The sequence below is a fragment of the Triturus cristatus genome, chromosome 8 (genome assembly GCF_964204655.1).
Source record: "Triturus cristatus chromosome 8, aTriCri1.1, whole genome shotgun sequence".
NCBI classification, from domain to species: Eukaryota; Metazoa; Chordata; class Amphibia; order Caudata; family Salamandridae; genus Triturus; species Triturus cristatus.
The window spans coordinates 1,565,544,380-1,565,554,358 of NC_140591.1; the positions used below are offsets into that span (position 1 = coordinate 1,565,544,380).

The following is a 9,979-nucleotide window of genomic DNA, read 5'->3' on the forward strand; positions in this document are numbered from 1 at the left end:
AACAATGCTGCAGGTTTATTAGATAATTCCAGAATATGTAATGGGTGGGTTATCTTACGGGCGATCCAAGGGCAGGCAACCAACTGGGTCGCCTGCCCGCCTGATGAGCCGGGCAGCGCGGGAGCGATGCCCGCCGTTGCTGCCCTCCAGGTGATTCTTTCTACGATCACGTGCCATTGGTAATTCTACTCATGCCCCCCTTCTCGGGGCGGAGCGTCGCATAGCAGGCCCCCGGTTGTTCAGGCCCACAACCGCCCGCAGGACTAGCGGGGCGCCGACACGGCTTCCGGGACCTCCCTTGAGGCTCCTCGGTTTTGGCTCAGGCACCCCCTATGGTGCCGCGCAGAGGTACCATTTGTACCGGCCTGTTTCCAGATCGCCCTGTAACTCCGCCTGCAACGAAAAAGAAAACATTACAACGCTCAGAAACCCCCCCCACCCAACTCCTACGCCGGGTAAGCGGTAGGGAGGGAAATGGCGAGGTGGGCGACAAAGAGGTCGCCAAGAGGGTGGGGGAAGGCTAAATAGCCTCCCCCTCACACCAAGGCCAGGAAGTGACACGCATTGCGCGTCACTTCCGGCCAGCCCGAGGAGGGGGGCTCCGGTCTGCGTCCCCGCCTCCCCCAGTGGGAGGGGGTGTGGAGGGGTAACCGGTGCCCCGGGGGCACTAAGGTGCCGACCGCCGATTGGCCCCCTGCGGGGGCCGCGGTCAGCGGCATAGTACCCCCAGGGGCACCCCGCTGTCCCCCCTCCCCCAAATAGGTTACCCAAATGACACACACAAGACAGTTGGTGTTGGGTAACAATGCTGCAGGTTTATTACATAATTCCAGAATATGTAATGGGTGGGTTATCTTACGGGCGATCCAAGGGCAGGCAACCAACTGGGTCGCCTGCCCGCCTGATGAGCCGGGCAGCGCAGGAGCGATGCCTGCCGTTGCTGCCCTCCAGGTGATTCTTTCTACGATCACGTGCCGTTGGTAATTCTACTCATGCCCCCCCTCTCGGGGCGGAGCGTCGCATAGCAAGCCCCCGGTTGTTCAGGCCCACAACCGCCCACAGGACTAGCGGGGCGCCGACACGGCTTCCGGGACCTCCATTGAGGCTCCTCGGTTTTGGCTCAGGCACCCCCTATGGTGCCGCGCAGAGGTACCCTTTGTACCGGCCTGCTTCCAGATTGCCCTGTAACTCCGCCACAGCCCTGGAGGCGGCTCACCGTCGCAGCCAGGGCCCCCCACCAACCCGCTATAGTCTTACCTGCAACCTCTCCTATCTAGGGCTTCCTGCAACTAGCTGGAAGGGAACCATCCTAGCAGAAAGAAGAGTTTGAAATTCTGCCACCTCATGACAGTGTGACAGCGCTAGCGGGACTCAAACCCTTTGAGATCCCTTATGTCCACAGGCCCAAGACTGCAATCGCGTAATTTGAACAATGCATGCACTTGTATCATGTATCCGCCTTATAGGAAGCCAGCAATACATGTTGCATAAATATATAGCGCAAACTCGACCCGAAGGTATTGGAGCGCTTTACATGAGCACCTTATTTACATTACACATTTAAGCACGGGGAGCTTACAAGATTCGTACCAATTATCCATTGAGGTGCGGGGTTCAGTAATGCCCACAATCGCATAATGCGGACGCGACCTCAAGGGGCGGAACCTCACTTCCCTAAACCAGCGTCCAGCTCCCAGTCGTCGGACTACCCCACCTCTGCAGGTCACCAACGCCTACCACACGCAGCCCACTGCCTGCCCCCCCGCCCTCAACGGCAGCATAGCCGACGGGAGGGGAGGCGATAACCTTATCCAGGGAGCGCCACGGGGGTTGCACCGCCCGCGATCCGCGGGGAGTCAGGCAGCTCCCAGCCTTGCAGTGCTGGTGTATTAGGGCCGTGAACCGACGCTAATCTCCTAACGGCTCCCCCGGCGCAGGGTGTGCGGCTTCTCTGCCATCGCACCCCCATTCATTTACTTTGCTCGCGATGGCCGCCGCCATTGAGAAGTATGCCCCACGGGCGAGAGGCCGACGGACACACGATCGATACAGTGTGTAATGAGCGCTCTACCCTACACTGAATCACGCTGCGGCGACGCTTGGGCAGGGGAAGGTTTAGACCTTGCCCGCGAAACCCCCTGAACCCTAGTTCGATGCGGCCGCCAACCTCTATCTCGCTGCGGCCGATGCATGGGCAGGAGGAGGTCTGGAAGGCATTGAAGCGCTTTAACTAGTACAGTGGTTACATTACGCAATCACGCATTCGGTGGCAGCGCATCCATGGCCCAGGACCACGCTGCCCGCCGCATGCCCCCCGCACCCCCAGCGGCTGCGCACCCGAGGGGGGGGGGGCAAATGCCTTCTCCCTAAAACAAGCATGAGGAGGCGACCCGGGGGTCGGAATTGCCTTTGCACCTGATAAGGAAAGTGCATCCCCACTTGCCCTTGCTAACCCTGCTATAGAAAGGCGCGAATGGACACCCTTCACTACAACACAACCTCATTTATCAGGCCCAGTTCGCTAACCGGGCACGGGCTGTCAGTGTGTGCATCGCCGTGATACCGACCAATCAACCAAGGAGCCATGCGCTGGGGCTCTTCCTGCCAGCTTGCAGGACGTGAACAGACCCACGCAGCCACCGGTGACATCACCGTTGACATCAGAGACACCTACTCGGGGAGAGCAGGGTACGCGGCGCAAGGCGAGGGGCGGAGTCAGACCCGCATATGTGGGAGCGCACTGGCTTTGAAGATTTTCGTATTCGGCAGGATCCGAAACTGCGCGGGGAAACCCCAATAGATTTCTAGTCTATCGCCTTAACCGCTCGGCCACGACATTAAAACATTAATGCGCGCTAACGTATTGGAGCGCCGGACACGAGCGCCATGCCAAATTCACATTGAGGTGCAGGGGGGTGTCGTAATGTCCGGAATCGTCTAATGCGCGCAAATATGGGCACAAGCGAAATCTTGTGAACAATGCATACACATGTATCATATATCCGCATTCTTCGGCAGCCAGCAATTACAGCTTGCATCGTTATAGACGGGGCCTCAACAATGCTGACTCATGGTCAAACGGGCTCCTGATACAGGAATCAGGACATCATTACCCACACCTCGCCCATGGCCAGAACCGGAAGATACGGTGCTTTGCTGGACATCCCCACAGTAACTGAAAGACGCAGCGAATCAATTTAAATGGAAATGGTGCCTGCCAGCTGCCGCCTGCATCGCGCTAGAGGCCCAGCCAGGTAGAAAATATCGCGAGGGAGAGGGATGTCTCACGCAGCACTGGAATCGAGCCGCGGAGAACCGCGGTGCGGGCCGCCACCGCGACCCTGGAATCAACCCTGGCGCAGATCCCTGTCACAAAGAGGCCTGCAGCCAACAAATCCTGCCCTTTTCTTTGACAAGATGACAGAAGGGTTCTTATTGTGCGTGCTTAAAAAACGCGAAATCGACCCGAAGGTATTGGAGCGCTCTACTGAGGACTTCTCTCCGCAGAGTAGGGGTTATCTTAGAGCGGAGTGGGGTCGGGGGCAGTGGCGCAGCAGAGACGGATCAGGAGCAGCGCGGGAGCCGCTGTGCACCTCACTGATTCCCGCCGCGGAGGGGTCTGGGCGCTGTGGGGGCAGTGGCGCACCGGAGACCATGCGCCGGGAGTAGTGTTCGCCTGATGGTGCACGAGCACCGCCCACATAACCCATTCAATTGTAGGGGATGTCGTACTGGCCAGAATCACCTAGGATGGTGGCGCGACCCCACGGCTTGCAGCCCGCGTTCTCGCCATATGGCGGCGATATTAACAAATGCCTGCCATCTGTGTGATAATATGCAAGCGCTGCGCTCCCCTTATGGTGCCCCGGTGCACTAATACAGCCGCCCGCTCCCTTCAGCACCAATAAAGACGACGCACGCAATGCCTCTGAGTGGGCGGCCCGCTGCATGCCCCCCCCACGCCCTCAGCGGCAGCATAGCCAACGGGGGGGGGGTGATACCCTTTTCATCTAGGCAGCGACCACGCGGCTGGCACCGCCCGCGACCCCCGGGGACCCAGGCAGCCCCGTTACATATCTCACTGCATAATTATATAGCGCAAGCTCGACCCGAAGGTATTGGAGCACTTTACATGAGTGCCGTATTTACCTTACACATCTAGGCACTGGGCGCTTCGTCCACAAGTACAATATTACGAGATCGAGTGTATTGGAGCAAAACCTGCGAGCAATGCATCCACTGGTATCATGGATCTGCCTATATAGGCAGCACGATTACCTGTTGGACCCAGGCAGCCCCGTTACCAATCTCATTGCATAATTATATAGCGCAAGCTCGACCCGAAGGTATTGGTGCGCTTTACATGAGTGCCGTATTTACCTTACACCTCTAGGCACTGGGCGCTTCGTTCACAAGTACAGCAAAACCTGCGAGCAATGCATGCACTGGTATCATGGATCTGCCTATATAGGCAGCCACGATTACCTGTTGCATACTTATGTAGCGCGCGATCGACCCGAAGGTATTGGAGCGCTTTACGTGAGTGCCCTATTTACGTTATACATCCAGGTACTGGGAGCGTAATTCAAATTACGATAGTACGTGAGCGAGTGAACCAGATAACCCGAGCACCGCCCCCGATTATCCATTGAGGTTCGGGGGGTTTAGACCTGGCCGCAATGCGGACGCGATCCCGCGGGCCGGAACTGATTACCCTAAACTCGCAGGTTACCACGGCTACCCCTTGGCCCCGGTCGCCTCAGCCCCCCACCCCACGACAACGCACGCGCTGCCCATGAGCGTGCCGCCCACTGCATGCGCCCCCCTCCCGACCCAACCGGCCTCATAGCCGATGGGAAGGGGCGATAAACTTATATTCCCCTCGGCGCCGCAGTTCAGGTGCCGCCCCCCAGACTCGAGGCACGGGGGGGCCAAATGACTTCACCATAAACCAGGGGGGGTGCGGGCATTGATCCCGCTGCGAGGCGCGGGCGGTGTGAATAATTAGCCCGGGGTGCGGGCATTGATGCCGCTGCGAGGCAGGGGGGGGGGGTGAATAATTAGCCCGGGATCACAGGAAGGGAAAATAGCTACAAGGCTGGCCCCATCCGGAGGATTACAGTTAAAAGTGGGAGGGTGCGGGCATTGATCCCGCTACCCTTTCGCGCGATTTATGCAAATTTTAGAATGGCGAATACGGGCATCGATCTCGCTACCTCTCGCATGCTAAGCGAGCTCTCGACCATTTGAGCTAAGTATTTGTTATGCTTGCGGTGGCAGGACTCAAACCTCATTCACCGGGCCCAAAGTCGGCTGACTTGAGGTTACACCACAGCCTCTCTCGAAAATATAGCCCCAATTATTATTTGTTTTTAATTTCCATCTTTTGCTTTGCAATTTCTAGAGGTGACTAGGGGTTGAACCTGTTTTGATAGATGATACTGTGGCTGCCCTGCTCCCAATGGCCGCTCCACCACTTTCACCAGTAGCCCTTTCTAATCAGGGACTTGTGGTTTCGCTCTTCCCATTCCCCGCATGCAATGCGACGGTACAACAATATAGAGGAAGAAAACCCGTAACGCGTTAACCCACTGAGCTAGACTACAACGCGCTCAAGTGCTCCCCTGAAGAGAAGCCGGTCCTCGGGGAAGCGGATGAACTACTGCAAATACCGCGGTACAACAGGCTCCAGACCCGAGTGACCCGCCCGGTGCCCGAGGCCTCCCACCGGGGAGAAATTCTTATTTCTATGTGGACATCGTGGGGCGCCGTGCAGGGGCTTTAGCGCCCCAAACACTCTTGCCCTACGCTCACCTCACAACACGCGGCCCGCCAGCCTCTGCCCTCTGATGTCCACCGCTTTCCCGACGTGCGATAAATGGCGAGGTGGGCGACAAAGAGGTCGCCAGGAGGGTGGGGGAAGGCTAAATAGCCTCCCCCTCACACCAGGGCCAAAAAGTGACACGCATTGCGCGTCACTTCCGGCCAGCCCGAGGAGGGGGGCTCCGGTCTGCGTCCCCGCCCCCCCCCAGTGGGAGGGGGTGTGGAGGGGTGACCGGTGCCCCGGGGGCACTAAGGCGCCGACCGCCGATTGGCCCCCTGCAGGGGCCGCGGTCAGCGGCAGATATGGTATGCACAGCAAAGTGGAGACAGTGGCACGAAAATAAGCCTGTTGCCTCCAGGCAAACTTCAAATTTGCTGCACCAATCACACATTGAACTTTTCCTTATTAGCAGTTCATTTATCCTTGATACCTTTGTTTTCGCTTTTCCTGCATCAATTTGTCCACAAAACGAGAGCTGGTTGTTAAACTGCAAGAGGGGCCGACCTTGACGGTGGGGAACCGGGTTCGAGCCCCGGCGTCGGCTCAAACATTTTCTGATTCTGGGCAAGTCACTTAAGCTAAAAAAATGCCTAATTGCCTAAAAAAATCTGTATGCAATTGGTGCTCTTGAAAAGCGCTCCAATACCTTCGGGTCATGTTCGCGCTTTTAAAATTGAAAAGAATAACTAGTGATCTGAATCGCTGGAAGAGCTTAGAGGCGCGTCAGTTTGCAGTGTGTGCTGTATGTGATTAGTACTTGGAGGGGTAGAGCTTAGAGGCGAGTCAGTTTGCAGTGTGTGCTATCGGTGTGATCAGTACTTCGAGAGGTAGAGCTTAGAGGCGAGTCAGTCTTCTTTGTGTGCTATGCCTGTGATTAGTACTTCCTGAGATAGCGCTTAGAGGCGAGTCAGTTTGCAGTGTGTGCTGTATGTGACTAGTAGTTGGAGAGGTAGAGCTTAAAGGCGAGTCCGTTTTCACTGTGTGCTATGCGTTTGATTAGTACTTCCTTAGATAGCGCTTAGAGGCGAGGCAGTGTGTGCTACATGTGATCGAGTCAGTTTATAGTGTGTGAACTCTCGCAGGTGCAAGGTAACGTTTGATTGGTGGAAATGGCCAGTTAGTGTCCATGGAGTAACCGTGTCACATATACTTCACCACGAGCCTTGCTTTGAGACGCAGAGGGTAGACCACGGATCCAGCTTCGGGGACAGATGTTTGTACTTTTACACTTTTTAGGTCTCGGCTAGCGATGGCTGCGCTTGCGCAGTCTCGCTCGCGAGACATAATGACTTGGGAGAAGAGGGGCTTGAACCCGCCCCTCTTCTTCCCTGTTCTCCATTGGCTGGCCTAGTAAATGCTGGCCAGCCATTGGAGAAGAGGTCCCGTCACTCTAATCCTGCCCCGTCCTTTTCGGATCGGGGGGCGTGTTTTTTGCGAGAAGTCTCAGGGAGGAGACAACAGCAAAACACGCCCCCCAATCCGAAAAGGACACTCCCTTTCTCCGAGGCATTTTCTGCTGTGCCTCGGAGAAAGGTGGTGGTGTCCCGGCGTTGCTCCCTCACCTGATCTCCTTGTTCAAGAGGCCTGTGGCTTCTCTACCGAGGCATGTAGAGTCTCCAATCGCCGGAACAACCCCAGTCTCTGTTATTTTTCCCGCCGAGGCTGCGAGAGTAGATGTTTTCCGCTTTGGCGCCACGTGTCTTTTCTATCTGTATAGTTGTGGTTTTGACTTCAGTGAAGTTCGTGCAGAGGGTTAATATGCCTGCTGCAAAGAACGAGTGCCAAATAGATTACAGAGCGCGTATGATGTAAATCCTTTGTTACTTGCAATTCATAACTTAAAGTACCACGTCAGGAGATGTTCTCCGGTGACTGATTTGACCGCCCCCCCTTACCCCTAGGAAAGGCGGCCAAGTGCGGCCATTTCCGTGGCTGCGGGCTGCCTTGGAGGGGGGGGGGCCTCCGCCACGGCTATCTCCCCTCCGGCCTGAGCTTGTATGTATCCGGCTGCGGGGGAAGGCTGGGTCGGGGCCGCCCAGCACCTGGAGGCAGTCAGCGCTGCTCGGCCTCCGCCCCTGAGAGGAGGAGCCACGATGCGATGGAATACAGGACACCACCAGAGGAGCAGGCTAGCAGCGCAGGCCCTGCGTTACAACTGCTGACTGACTGCCTCGGAAACCCGTGAGCCGAGGCGACTGTCTGAGGCAATGTCAACAACGTACACACACCACTCCCTCCAGGCTCTGAGGGGCCGCGCTCAGGCAACCAACCCCACCTGTAAATGTGAGAACCCACCCTACTTTCAGGGGCAAGACAGAGACCAGTCAGCCACACAGTCGGCCTTAGCCGCCAGAGGGAGGCCGCCGTGACAGCGGTCACGAGATCCTCCGAGTGCTTCCTCCTGGTCAGCACGAAGGCGGCTTCGTGTCGCCCATTACAGGACCCCCTCTGTTTCAGAGGCTTCTTGTGCAACCGTAATTAAATGAAGAGCCGAGAGAAGATGTGTTGTAATGTCTACAGCGCAGACCTTGAAGCTGGGGAACCGGGTATGAGTCTTGGCAGGAGGCTCAGGCTACCTGTGATTCTGGGCATAACACTTAAATCTATCCGCGCCTAAAATAAAACATGTCCGTCTGTAATGCAATTGGTTGGTGCTCATGTTAAAGTGTGTCGATACTCTCGGGTCGAGTACGCGTTATAAGAATGGAAAAAAAAGGTTTAGGCACAGCTGTCCCGGAGTTTGTAAAATGCCCCTTTCTGGGTGCAGAGCCTCGCGCCTGCTTCACCGGAAACAGCGCTCGAGTTACCTACCTCGAGTGCTGCTATTGTGTAAGGTCATTCGTGTAAGTGGTGGTATTGTTAACCACCAGTCGACGACGTCTGCGTTTTTTTGGACTTGTCTACTGAACTCTTTCTACGTTTTATTGAACGTGACTCATACCTGTCAAAAATGTGAGAACAACAATGGAACTTTTGAGAAAAAAACGACTGAAGTGAATTAACGCATTAACTTACGCGAGAGAGTACGTGGTTTTCAGCAGGTAATAACTAGAATGATACATGATAGAATTATGAATACAATTTTAGGTCTGGCATCAGTAGAATGACTGAAAACAGTTCTACACACCCTTCAGGCTTCCCTATTCCATCCACGAGTATTTATCTCATCAAGACCAGGTGTTTAGGTCTCGCCTATTAGTTACCAATTCTTCAAAATATTCATGGAGTGGACTTTGTCTCCGATTAGAGGCATCTTTCCCCTCTCACCTCGCGCTTCTTGCAGTTACAGGCCCATGGAATGATGCAATTTTGCAACTGAGGATTTTTCAGCATAATTGAAGATTTGCAGCATTTTCCACATAATCGACCATCTTCTGCTGCTTCAAGGGACATTGTGTCTCCCTCCCCCCACCTCTCTGGGGTACAGGGCATAGCACAAACCAGGGCCCCTCAGCAGTCAAGACTATGAATATCTGTGGGTTATGGAATCTCGGGACCCCCACCTCATCCAGCTGGGGGCCCCCATTGTTTTGCATCAAACCACTGCTGGGCTAGTGAGGGGGTCCCTCGCCCCTAAAAACAAGCATTTACAATGCAACGGTCTCGGCATTGTTAAAGTTAGAGCTATTGGCATTGCTCATGACAATGCCGTTTCTTTAAATGTTTTAAAAACAAAAACATAAACAAAAATAATGTCATGAGCAATGCCAATAGCTCTAACTTTACCAATGCCGAGACCATTGCATTGTAAATGCTTGTTTGTATACTGCGACTGCTGGGCATTCGACTAAACACCATGGTATATGCTGAAAATCTGAATCGATATGAGCACAGACCCATGTGACAGCCGTGCCTCAGTCATGCTCTTATTCTGAGGCTTAATCATGCAAAACCAAGTGTGAATAGCTCGGCTTTCACAAGTAGCTCTGTGGGTTCAGGCTGGAGATGTGATTTCTGACATTCCACTTCTAGAGGCTCAAGAGCCCATTCAGAGCCCTCCAGGACCATCTCCAGTCACCTCCATAAACTTCTTAATACTGCGCACCCCTGTATTCTCTGCATGTGCCTGGAATACAGGCCTCAACATAGGCGCTATTACTTGCTGCTCTTTCCTTCTAACAGCTACAAATCGACCTTTGCTTCCGTTTTGATATG

The 9,979-nt window shown here is 54.9% G+C and overlaps 1 non-coding gene across 1 annotated transcript; it reads right to left on the bottom strand.

Annotated features, from left to right (window-relative positions):
* Nucleotides 1–2,757: 2,757 nt before the first annotated feature.
* On the bottom strand, nt 2,758–2,844 carry TRNAS-AGA (transfer RNA serine (anticodon AGA)). Its single transcript has one exon. It is a non-coding gene; the product is annotated as a tRNA-Ser (tRNA).
* Nucleotides 2,845–9,979: the final 7,135 nt, after the last annotated feature.